Source organism: Sorex araneus, chromosome 1 (genome assembly GCF_027595985.1).
Source record: "Sorex araneus isolate mSorAra2 chromosome 1, mSorAra2.pri, whole genome shotgun sequence".
NCBI classification, from domain to species: Eukaryota; Metazoa; Chordata; class Mammalia; order Eulipotyphla; family Soricidae; genus Sorex; species Sorex araneus.
Window position 1 is genome coordinate 205,457,008 of NC_073302.1, and position 11,098 is coordinate 205,468,105.

The window sequence follows — 11,098 nt, forward strand, 5'->3', positions numbered from 1 at the left end:
AGGAAGAGAGGGAGGGAGGGAGGGAGGGAGGGAGGGAGGGAGGGAGGGAGGGAGGGAGGGAAGAAACTGTACACACACATATATAAATATTTCAACTTCTATGACATAACCTCATATGTCATGCAGCATTATTTGTAGTACATTTTATTGATTAAAAAGTTTACAAAGGAAAGTTTAAGAGAAGGAAACAGTCTACATCTTGAGACTGACATTATATCATTTAAAAGCATGTGGAATGGAATACACATATGTACATATACATATGTATGTATATTTTATTGCACTTATCTTTATATAGTGCAATCTGCCATCTGATTTCATTGCAGCATGCAGGTATATGCACATGATGTACAAATTCACAAATGTACCCATAACCCCTTACTATAAAAGTTAGTACTAACTAGGGCTTATAGTTTAAAATTAAATTAGTGAAGAATTATGGGGTCCTTACAAAACATTTGCTTATGGGGATAAAAATTGCTCCCTACAGCTTACAAAGTACTCATTGAATTGCAGTCTGACACCCAGCTAAAGGGTATTTAAAGAAAGAGAAGTCTAGGAGTCAAAATTGAAAGTGCAAATTGCAAATGATTCCCTTCTAGAATGATAGGGCTATAAATACCAAAGAGGCTGTTTCTGTTAAACAACAAATGGAAATGCTCCAGAATCAATGAGAGGTGTTAACACTGGGGGGGAAAAACAGCATCTTAAATCCTTATGCTAACAATTAAATCAGACATTTTTGACACTTTATCTGAGACACTCCTGGCAGTAGTTTATTCATAATGGCATGACTTAGAAACACACAGCAGGTGACACACGGATATTGGAGATCATCGGTTGGGCTTTCTCAGCACTGTCCCCAATAATAATGCAATATGTTGTATTCAAGCCAGGTTCATGTCTTAGTTTAGTTTTTGAGAAGTTTTGAGAAAAGATGACTGATAAAAATGAGTGGGTTTTCAGAAATATATTCCATGAACTCTAGAAGCCAAAACCTTGACCTACTTACACTCAACAGAAGAGAATTTATCCAACCAGGAAAAGAAAGGTGATTTGTTTATGAATCCAAAGATTTTGAGGTATAGTTTCTGTGACTCGTGAGCAATCTTTATCTGGGGGAGTCGGACCAGAGAGATAGTGAAGTGCTCACTTCGGCAGCACATACACTAAAATTGGAACGATACAGAGAAGATTAGCATGGCTCCTGCACAAGGATGACACGGAGAGATAGTCCAGCAGGGAGGGCATTTGCCTTGCACACGGCTCATCTGGGTTCAATCCCTGACATCTCATATTGTCCCCTGAACATCATCAGGAGTAATTTCTGAGTGCAGAGCCAAGAGTAACCCCTGAGCATTGCTGGGTGTGACCCAAAAGCAAAAAAGAAGAAGAAGAAGAAATTACTCACCTCACCTCACTGCATACTGTTAGTTCAATCAAAGAGAAGTATTTTGCCTGTGGTAATTGTACTAGATTGTTTTTGTAAGATAGTAAAGCTGTTCATATTAACAATGAACTAAAATAATATAATTTCAGAATTTTAGGAAACTCCTTTCTCTAATATGTTCATAACACTTTAATTCTGCTGAAATCGTAGTTCTAGATTAAGAACTGGGAACTCAGAGTGCTTCTCTGCCATTACTGAAGTGTGGGTGGGCTGGAGAGGTACTCATACTAAGAGCAGTCCCTACTCAGCTTCCAAGAGACATCACTGTCAGGCTCTGAGCAGAACCTCTGACAACTGGAAACCAGTCTGGGAAAGACTGTGTGCAGTTCTACTAGAGTGTGGGCCAGATTATTTGACAGATTGTCTTCAGAACCATGACTTACTCACCTTGAATCTGTGCAACTTTCATGTGTTCCTCACCTTTCTGAGCTTCAGTTTCAATATAGGTAAAATGGGGATAATAGAACATGCCTCATGTGTCCAGAATCAAACAGTGTTAGTCAAGAAAGAATAAGTAAATAGCCGTAGTTAGTGTTATTAGTGGTCCCTGGTACTTGCTATTATTTTATCTATAGTTATCTACAGAGAGTCAAAGGCCCAAGTGAGGCCGTAAGTCAGTAATACAAATCCTAAAATGAAATGTGCCAGAAATTTTAGGATGTATATGGCCTGGATCTATATTGATCACAGTGTATTCACTATGGATATGCAGATAAGCTTAACTAACAGAACTCCAACAGAACTTGTGGCAGCATTTGTTCTAAGTACAGGCATCAAGGCTTGACACAGATCTTAGGAAGGTGAGCAGATTCTGGTACTTGACTCATCCTTGTGACTCATTCTTGTCTTCTCTAGTCCACTGTGCTCACTATAGGGTCCAATATGTGCTCTATGGTATAGTAGTACATTTTTAAAAAAATCTAGATCTACTTATTTAAGACTCTGAGGAAGACACAAGAGCATCTCTAAGTAACTTCTTATGAGTGGAATGGGAAGGCAATCTTCAGAGCCATACTCTTCGTTTTTCACACTTGTCTCTTTGCTGATTGTAGCTCTGACTGAAAAGGAGGAAGAGAGTGGTAACAATAGCAATAAGATGTCCCCAAACTCTCAAGTTCATTGCATAGTCTAGTAGTAGGGAGGAAAATTCTCAACCTAAAACGTTTCTATAAATCTTTATCTCTATCATTCTGTCCTTGAGTATTCACTCAAACAGGCCCCCTGAACCTCCTAGTTCTGGCCCTGATTATACCCACAAGCAAACTTGTGGGTATAATTCCAGGATTGTCAGTTTCCTGCTTGTTTTAGATAAATATAGCTTCCCACTTTTTTAATGGTTGGGAATGCTTTCGTTTTCTTCTCAGATGAGAAATAGTTTTTATTGACTTTATTAAAAATCTATAATAAAGATAATCAAAAGAGACAAAATGCAAGTCTTCTTCAAATGATACAATCCATAAAGATATGAGTATTAAGCCATCCTGAAAAATGAAATTCTAGAAATGGGGTATAGTTATTATTCATGAAATACCTGTTGCTTCTACAGCTGCCTCATACCCTCTATGCCACCAAATTCCTTTCTCAAGAACTGAAAAAAATGAGAATGTTTTCATATTTAATTACTTAGATGGGGAATGGAGATGCCTAATGGAAGGTTCCTGGAAAAAAAAAATTGGAGAAAGTAATTCTCTAATTAGATTTTTGAAGGATGAAACAATGTTATGGAATGGTGAAAATCGAGATGAAACAGAGCTTAGGAATTATGTGCCTTCTTCTTTTCTTCTTAAACAATGCTTTCTTTCTGGGCCACCCAACTTTTCCATGTGTTAAACATTACAGTCACCAGTATTCCTGAGATGCATTGCACCACCCTTAGTTCTTATGCAAGTGCTATTTCCACAACCTTATGGAATTTCCAAATGGTCCATGCTGATAGAAAACTTCTGAACACTACTGGTTTTCCAACATCCTTTAAACCAGATGGACTTCTTTATTTCCTGGGAATTCAATGTGCTATAAAAACCTCTTTTATTAACCCAGATTTACTGAGAATAGAATTTAGGAACACAGAATTCAGCTTACAGTCTATGTTGAAATCCAAACTATCACTTAAGAGCCATGTAGCCTTGAGAAAATGGCACCACATACTTTTCTTACATGTAACATGGGAACAATCATTTCTATAGCTCATCCAACTTTGAGGGGGGTTAATAAAGCAACATATTTTTATATCTCATAACTTAATGCATGACTGATAAATGAAAAATGTTTTTATTATGGAAAACCTTTCTTTGTTCTCATGGCACATACAGTATTTGCCAATGTTTTTGCTTTGACTACTATTTCCCAAGTTTGAATTCAAGAGAATCTTTGTTTTCCCATGAAATTTGTATCAGTGATTTCGGAACTAAATTCTCCTTGCTAACTCAAGTTTTTCTACACCTTTAAGAGTAGCAAACCTCCTTGGCATACAGTAAATACTCAATAAATATAACTATTCAATTGATAAAATAAATTAATAATAAATAATAGGGTTCAAAAGCAGTTGTACTGTGATATCAGACAAAATAACACAAAATCTGGTATTATGGTTTTACTACAGGTTTTACTAAGCCAAGCTGCATCCCTACAATGAGTCAACCATTTTTATATGACAGAATAGGATATAGTTAACAGTTATAATTTAATCACTATTAAATACCAGAATCAGCCGCATGCTAGGCAAATGCCCTACCCGCTGTGCTATCACTCCAGCCCATAATTTCAGATCAGGACATCAAATTTTATCATTTAATTTCAACTTTTATTTTTAAGTTTTTTTTTTGTCATATATAGGTGAGTTTTCCAGGACTAAAAATTATTTCTTTGTGTCATAATTATAAATTTATAGAATAGGTAAATGATTTCTATTAGTTAAAATATTTAACCAAAAAAATCTATCCAGGAATATTTACCTTTTTAAAGTTAGTGGAGGAAACATCATGGCATGAGTCAGCTGTAGTTAGATCATTGTTCTATGGAAACAATCCTATACAGGAAAATCGTAGCCATGAAATAGCATATTTGATCATAGATACATCTTATTTCCTCCGCCTGTGGGGGAACACCAAAGGAAGTCTTCAATACAATGGGAAAATAGCATTAAAGAATTCATGTAAACAATAAGTAAAATTGAATTGAAAATTAGAATTAATGAATATAGGTTTCACTCACTACTTGAAGTAGTTACCTATTAAATTGTCTATGAAATCTTCCCAACACAAAAAAAAAATGTAAAGAAGAAGCAATAGCTATTGATTTATATGGGGAAATGTTTGAGCATTCCCAGACCCCTCCCAAAGAACTATGAAATCATACCTTATAGTACACAAAATCTAAAACAGCACTAACTTATAGTTAAAGCAGGAATGTTATGATGTATGCACATCTGCCAAAAGTAGATTCAGTGAAAACACTTGGAGTGAAAGTGCTTGCCTTTATAACATCTGTACCAAGGCTGAATGTAAGTTTTGCTTTTTTCCTGTGTTGGAGATCCCCTTTGATTTTCTTAGGTGGTGGTATTAGCAAGTGTTAATGTAGGTCTTTTATAAAAGTAAAGTGGCTCCTACCTTTGAAAAGCTAAGGATAACTCTGTCCTAAAATCTTGATTTGTTCTCCTTGTGTTTCAACTAGAAAGTATTGGAGAGAATTCAAGGTATGTCCAAGAGAATTTTTCTTGGTGTATTTCATGATGTATGTGGGACTGAAAGAGACCTTGTTGGTCATACAAGCATCAGCTCAGGCTGTGCTTTCTCTTCTACCTACACTTCCTGAGTCTCACAGGCTGTCACAAAATTTGTTCTAAGAGTCTGAGAGCGGGACTTAGTTTTTTCACCTTGAACCCTTTATTTAGCTTAGGCCAGGTATGGTGAAAAGTACCTGTGTATCAAATGTTTTGCTTATCTCTAAAGTGTACCATATTGGAACAGCAAAAGCAGTTTCATAGATTTTCTTAGGGTTCAATTAACAGAAGTGAAGAAAAAAGACCATTTCAAATAATCCAGTCACTCTTCCTTTATGGTAGGCATTGAGCAAGTTAGCAAACTTTTACAATTGCTTCTTGCTTTCTAGTAACTCATGGGGAAGGGTGCACAACAGTAACAATTAGAAGAAAAATTACTACAGAACTCACAGTCTCTGACACTTATTATGTGCTTATTTTTTAGGCAAGTATTATTTTAAATCTTTTCAAGCGACTTGGAATATGGTTCAGTGGTTTAGGAATTGCTCCAGTCAAGCATGAGGCCAGTGAGCTTCATCTATGACACCCTCATTCTCAGAAGTGATCCTAACAGCTCTCACCCCGTGATCTTTGCAAGGAGGCAAGGAGAAAGAATTAATTCAATTACTCTCTGGAGAACCTCAAGGAAATGATCCTATTAGTGTTCTGATTTTGTCAACTAAATAGCTAAGTTTCACCTTCAGTACACAGTCAGGAGAAGCTCTGGTTGGATTCATCTCCCAGGCTCCCAGTTCCCTCTTCCTCCACTGTGCTAGCTGGTTCACCATTCTCCCACCAATAATCAGAATCATAATCTTTGGACTACTTTTTGTTTGGCTCCATCTCTTAGAACTCTAGCAGTTATTGAGCAGTTACCTAATATGTAGGGCATTTTGCCTTGCATGTGGCTGACCCAGGTTTGATTCCTCTGTCCCTCTCAGAGAGCCCGGCAAGATACCAACAGTAGGCCGCCCGCAGGGCAGAACCTGGCAAGCTACCCATGGCATATTCGATATGCCAAAAACAGTAACAACAAGTCCCACAATGGAGACTTACTAGTGCCCACTTGAGCAAATCGCTGAGCAATGGGACGACGACAATGCTACAGTGACAGTGATTTGATTCTATTATCACTTTAGCATTGCAAGCCCTTATCCATGTCACTGGCTGTTCTGACTTTTCACATGCACATGGGATGTTAGTTGCTTAGAGAAATGGCAGCTGTCTTCACTCCTTGGATATGTAGACCCCTGAGTCTTTTCCTGTTGAATCTGTGTCCTGCCGACCTTCTCTATTTTCTATTGGTGATTTGTGCTTCAGTCCCCTGCTTCTATCACCCATTTCTGCTAAATAAATGTTGCTTTTGAAATAAAATTGGTATTGTTTATTAGGTTGGAAGAGTCTCAAAAACCTTTGCTGTGATGGGGTGCAACCTGGATGGTAGTGACCAGAAAATTACTTTCCTATCTCTGCAGGGATCATTGCTACATGGCTCACAGCAAAATTAAGTAGGAGACATCTTGAGTTTGGGAGTTTAAATCTGGTGCAGTTTGGTTTAAACATATTTCAAAATAATTGTAAGAATCTGAGTACTCAAAATGTACTCTTACAGTGGGTCATAGGTCTTTTTCTAAATATATTTGTCCATTGATTCCTAGCAGATTTTTTTTTCTTAACAATTTTTGGGGGTTGTGGGTGGGGGAGTCATACCCCGAGGTACTCAGAGCTTACTCCTAACATTGAGCTCAGGAATCACTCTCCTGGCAAGGTTCTGAGAACCATATGGAGTGTCAGGGATCAAACATAAGTTGACGACATGCAAGGCAAGTGCTCTACCCACTGTACTATCTCTTCAGTCAACCTTGACTATTATATTAATATCATCCTGTATGATTTCTGTGCTTGTCAGTAGTTAAGTTAGTATGTGTGCATTTAAACACAGAAATACACACCTACATTTCTTTTTGTTTTTATTATGTCCTCTGAGTTTCACTCATCTTCAAGAAGATTAGTGATACAGAGTAATAGAGGGAAACATGCTCAAATAGTAAGTAAGAATTAGTTTGAAGTCAAATGTCTCATTATTTGACTCATTCATATAGAATGTTTGTTGTTGTTATTGTTTTTTGGCCACACACAGCTGCTCTTGGGAACTCCCCTGACTCTGCCCAAGGGTCACTCCTGTTGTTGCTTGAGGGACCTCATGGAGTGCTGGAGATCAAACCTGGGTTGGCCATGTGCAAGGGAAGCATCCTACCCACTTTACTACATTTCCAGTCCTAATATATATGTATTAAAACTTTCATTTTATGTAACATTTTATGTATAAAATTTTCAAATTTATTATGTAAATAATTTCAATTCCATATGTTACCAAATTTGGTGGTGGTGGTGGTGGGGGCTCCCAAGCAGTCCTCTCGGGGCTCAGGACCAAATTGACACTTGACCAACTTGGCTAGAGATTCCATTTAAGGACGTGAGGTTCAGATGCTGCCTGGGCCTCCAGGCTACCCCAGCCAGTGCTCAGTGACCAGTAGGCCACACTCAGTGATGTTCTTGGGACCCTGTGAAACAAGGGCTTTAATCAGGATCAGCTACAATGCAAGGCATTTGCCTTAACACCTACACTATTTCTCTGGTCCTCACATTATCATTTTAGGTTCAAAAAGAGAAAGTGTGGATTTGGAAGTAGATACAGATGTGTTGCCAATGTTTCCAGTGATTGAGAAATCTTATTAATTAACTAAGTCATTGTAGTCACTTACCATAACCCTTAGGTCTTAAAATAATTACTTGGAATGTTTCTTCCTGATTATATTTTCCAAAGTTTTTTAAGAAATAGTTGTCCTGATGTTTGGTCTATATGATATCTAACCACTTCAAAATCATACACACACACACACACACACACAAGCAATTATCTGTGGTTTTGTGAAAGATTTTGAACACCAATAAAATTCAGGCCCGTCATGATTTTAAAACATGATCCTGATGTGTATTTTTGCTGCTGCCAGAATTTGGGAGATGTTACATAAAGTAAAAACCCCATAGAGCTTCTGGTTGCCATATGACCTTTGGAATGTCAATAGAAAACAGTAACAGCCTGTGTAAAAACTTCTTAATATTTTATGAACATATTTAACTTCCTACAATTTGTTTTTTCAAAAGGTATGTTTATTATTTCCTCTCTGATTTTCCCCAGAATGTAGCAGTAAAATTCTGAAAATGAGACGGACTCACAACATTTATCCCAGGTCTCCCCTCGAGTCCAGATGTATGCAACACAGCTGTTCTTCTGGCATGCCCCTGGGGTGACTCCTGGAGCTCTTGGGGCCCATAGGCCAGAATGGGGCTCATGATTCCTTCCTCAGCTCCCATGAAAACCTGTTCCTGTTCTTCTCCTTCCAGCACAGCACAGGAAACTGATATCCACACAGCTGGCAAGTCAGAAATTTTACTTAAACAATCTTATTCAAGCATCATCTACAGAGCTGACAGAGTGGAAAATGCATGGGAAGCATATGGTTCTGGGAAGTTGTTTCTTCGGATACAGGTCATTGTTTTCATGATGCTAGAAGGAAGGTTCCTTGGCAACTCTCTAGAATCATTGGTTTCTCTTTAATCCTGTCGGAGACTTCACCAACTCCTGACTATGCTTTTTCTATAATTTCTCTTGAGTCTTTCCACTTTTCTCCTGTTTGCCTCTTTCCTCATGGTCATCAAAGTTCTGCTACTGGTTAACTACAGTTTCTAGAGTGACCTTAAAAGTCTTAATATAAATCTTTTTGCCCCCTTTTTACTAACCTCTGTATCTTTAGAGCAAAATAAATCCTCATTATTGGAGTATATGTTGAATACCCTTAAAAAAGGAGTTCTTTTCAACCTTCCATAGTTAACTTTATTCCACAAAGAAATAAAAGTTTTGAGAAGATTAGAGTTTCCCCAGTCTGCCCAAGTCATCAAAACTAGTGAAGGGTTAAGTCTGCATTAAATGAGTCCAATTGAGTACAATGTCCCTGAAGTACCCATCAGGCTACAGAGCTCTTTGGATCAGTAGTAGTAGATATCATTTTCATTTACCATATGTGCATGATAAAATGACTTAGAGAACAAGAGCCTTTAGTGTTGGGGATATTCATCCATTAGATTGGAGTTCATTCACCACTATATGTGGTGAGCCTGTTTTAATAACTGGTTGAATTAAGACAATTAACAGGGACTGAAGAAGTTGAGAATTGATCCCTGATCTAGGCTCTAAGTCCTGTTTTGCATCTGAAAGCAACTTATTTAGGATCCTAGAACTCAAGGCCCCAGGGAGAACTTTGGAATACATGCTTTTCTCAGAATGATATTCAGCAGAGGAAAGTAGGGATCTTTTGGGATACATCTGAATTCAGATTCAGCCAAGGAAATGAAGCCTTCCCCAGGTTTAAGTTTTCCTCAGAGGGCTGGATACTCTGCCCTCTGTTTCCTCTCAGAGACATGTTTACGTTCCTTCTCTTATTCAGCTATCATTTACTAAGTGTTTCTTGCTCACCAGGCCCAGTTCTAGGGAGGAGAAAATGAAATCTGAGCTCTGGCCCTTCCCAAGGGAGCTTTAGTCCTCAAAGAAGTTAATCACATGCAACTGGCACAAGCCAGTTTCTTTTTTTCTTTTTGGGGAGGGATCATACCTACCAATGCTCAGGGGTTACTCCTGGCTCTGCACTCAGGAATTACTCCTGGTGGTGCTCAGGGGACCATATGGGATGCTGGGAATTGAACCTGGGTTGGCAACGTGCAATGCAAACACCCTACTGCTGTACTATTACTCCAGCCCCACAAGCCAGTTTCTTGACTGGTTCGGTTGGATATCCTTTAACCCACGGTTCATCACGTACCACTGGGTTTGGCACAAGCTGAGAGAGGTTTCCTGATTTGTCCTTGTTCACATCCCTAATTCCTATAGAATCTGTATATGATTTCAATATTGACACATAATGGCAACTAGAAGGCAAGGATAGAAGGCCAGGGTGCACAAAGGAGAGGTTGGGGAAAAAGAGCGCTCCCTCTTTGGAACATAGACAAGATCCTTGGTTGATCCCTGGCACTTCACAGCCTCTTTAAGCACCCCTTGGTATGACCCTAGATGGTCCTCCAGCACCCCCAGGCCTGACCATAACACTGCAGGCTTGAGAATCACTGGGTGCGGCTCTGGGCTCCTTAAGCCATCACCTGTGGTGTCCTCTATTTAAGAAGAAAGACGGTAGGAGATCTTTTGGGGAAGAGTATGAGTTTGTGATCATGAGTAATAATTACCATTCTCCCCTTTTTTCTTGTAAGTCATGTCTGATGGTTCAAAATCTTGGTTAATTTACATGTATATAAATTTGGTGCCTCTTGTGCTTACAGTTCAAAAAGGATATTCGAATTAGTGGTTGGACATATTAAGCAGAACATTAGGAACCTGATGTCTGTTGTTTTATGGCAAAATACCGTCACCAAAGCTCTACAGAGTGGACAAATCACGGCAAGATGGGTTTTGTTCAATACATCACCATTCCTTAGGACTTGAGAAAATACACAGCAGAGACATCTGACATATCAGTGCTGCCTAGGAAAAGCATGTGCCATGTCAATTGGCATTAAATAAATGAGTGACCTCTGCAAATTAGGGAATGTGGGGAAAACTCTGGGACTTTATCCTTAGGTCACCTGACTTAAAACTCTTGCTTAGACATTCTTGTACTAAAGAAGACCTCAATTCAGAACAATCAACTCTAGGTTGGGCTGAACCCTTCTTGTTTAAAAATTGAAAAATGAAAAACCATAACTGGCTGAGTTCATGGGACCATCAATCATGTATGCTTTGGAGTTAATCAGTTCAACTTGCTTTCCTCAAAATGCCT

The 11,098-nt window shown here is 38.5% G+C and overlaps 1 non-coding gene across 1 annotated transcript; it reads left to right on the forward strand.

Annotated features, from left to right (window-relative positions):
• Positions 1 to 1,145: 1,145 nt before the first annotated feature.
• LOC129401351 (U6 spliceosomal RNA) lies at positions 1,146 to 1,253 on the forward strand. The gene has a single exon (XR_008628281.1). It is a non-coding gene; the product is annotated as a U6 spliceosomal RNA (small nuclear RNA).
• The last annotated feature ends 9,845 nt before the right edge of the window (positions 1,254 to 11,098 follow it).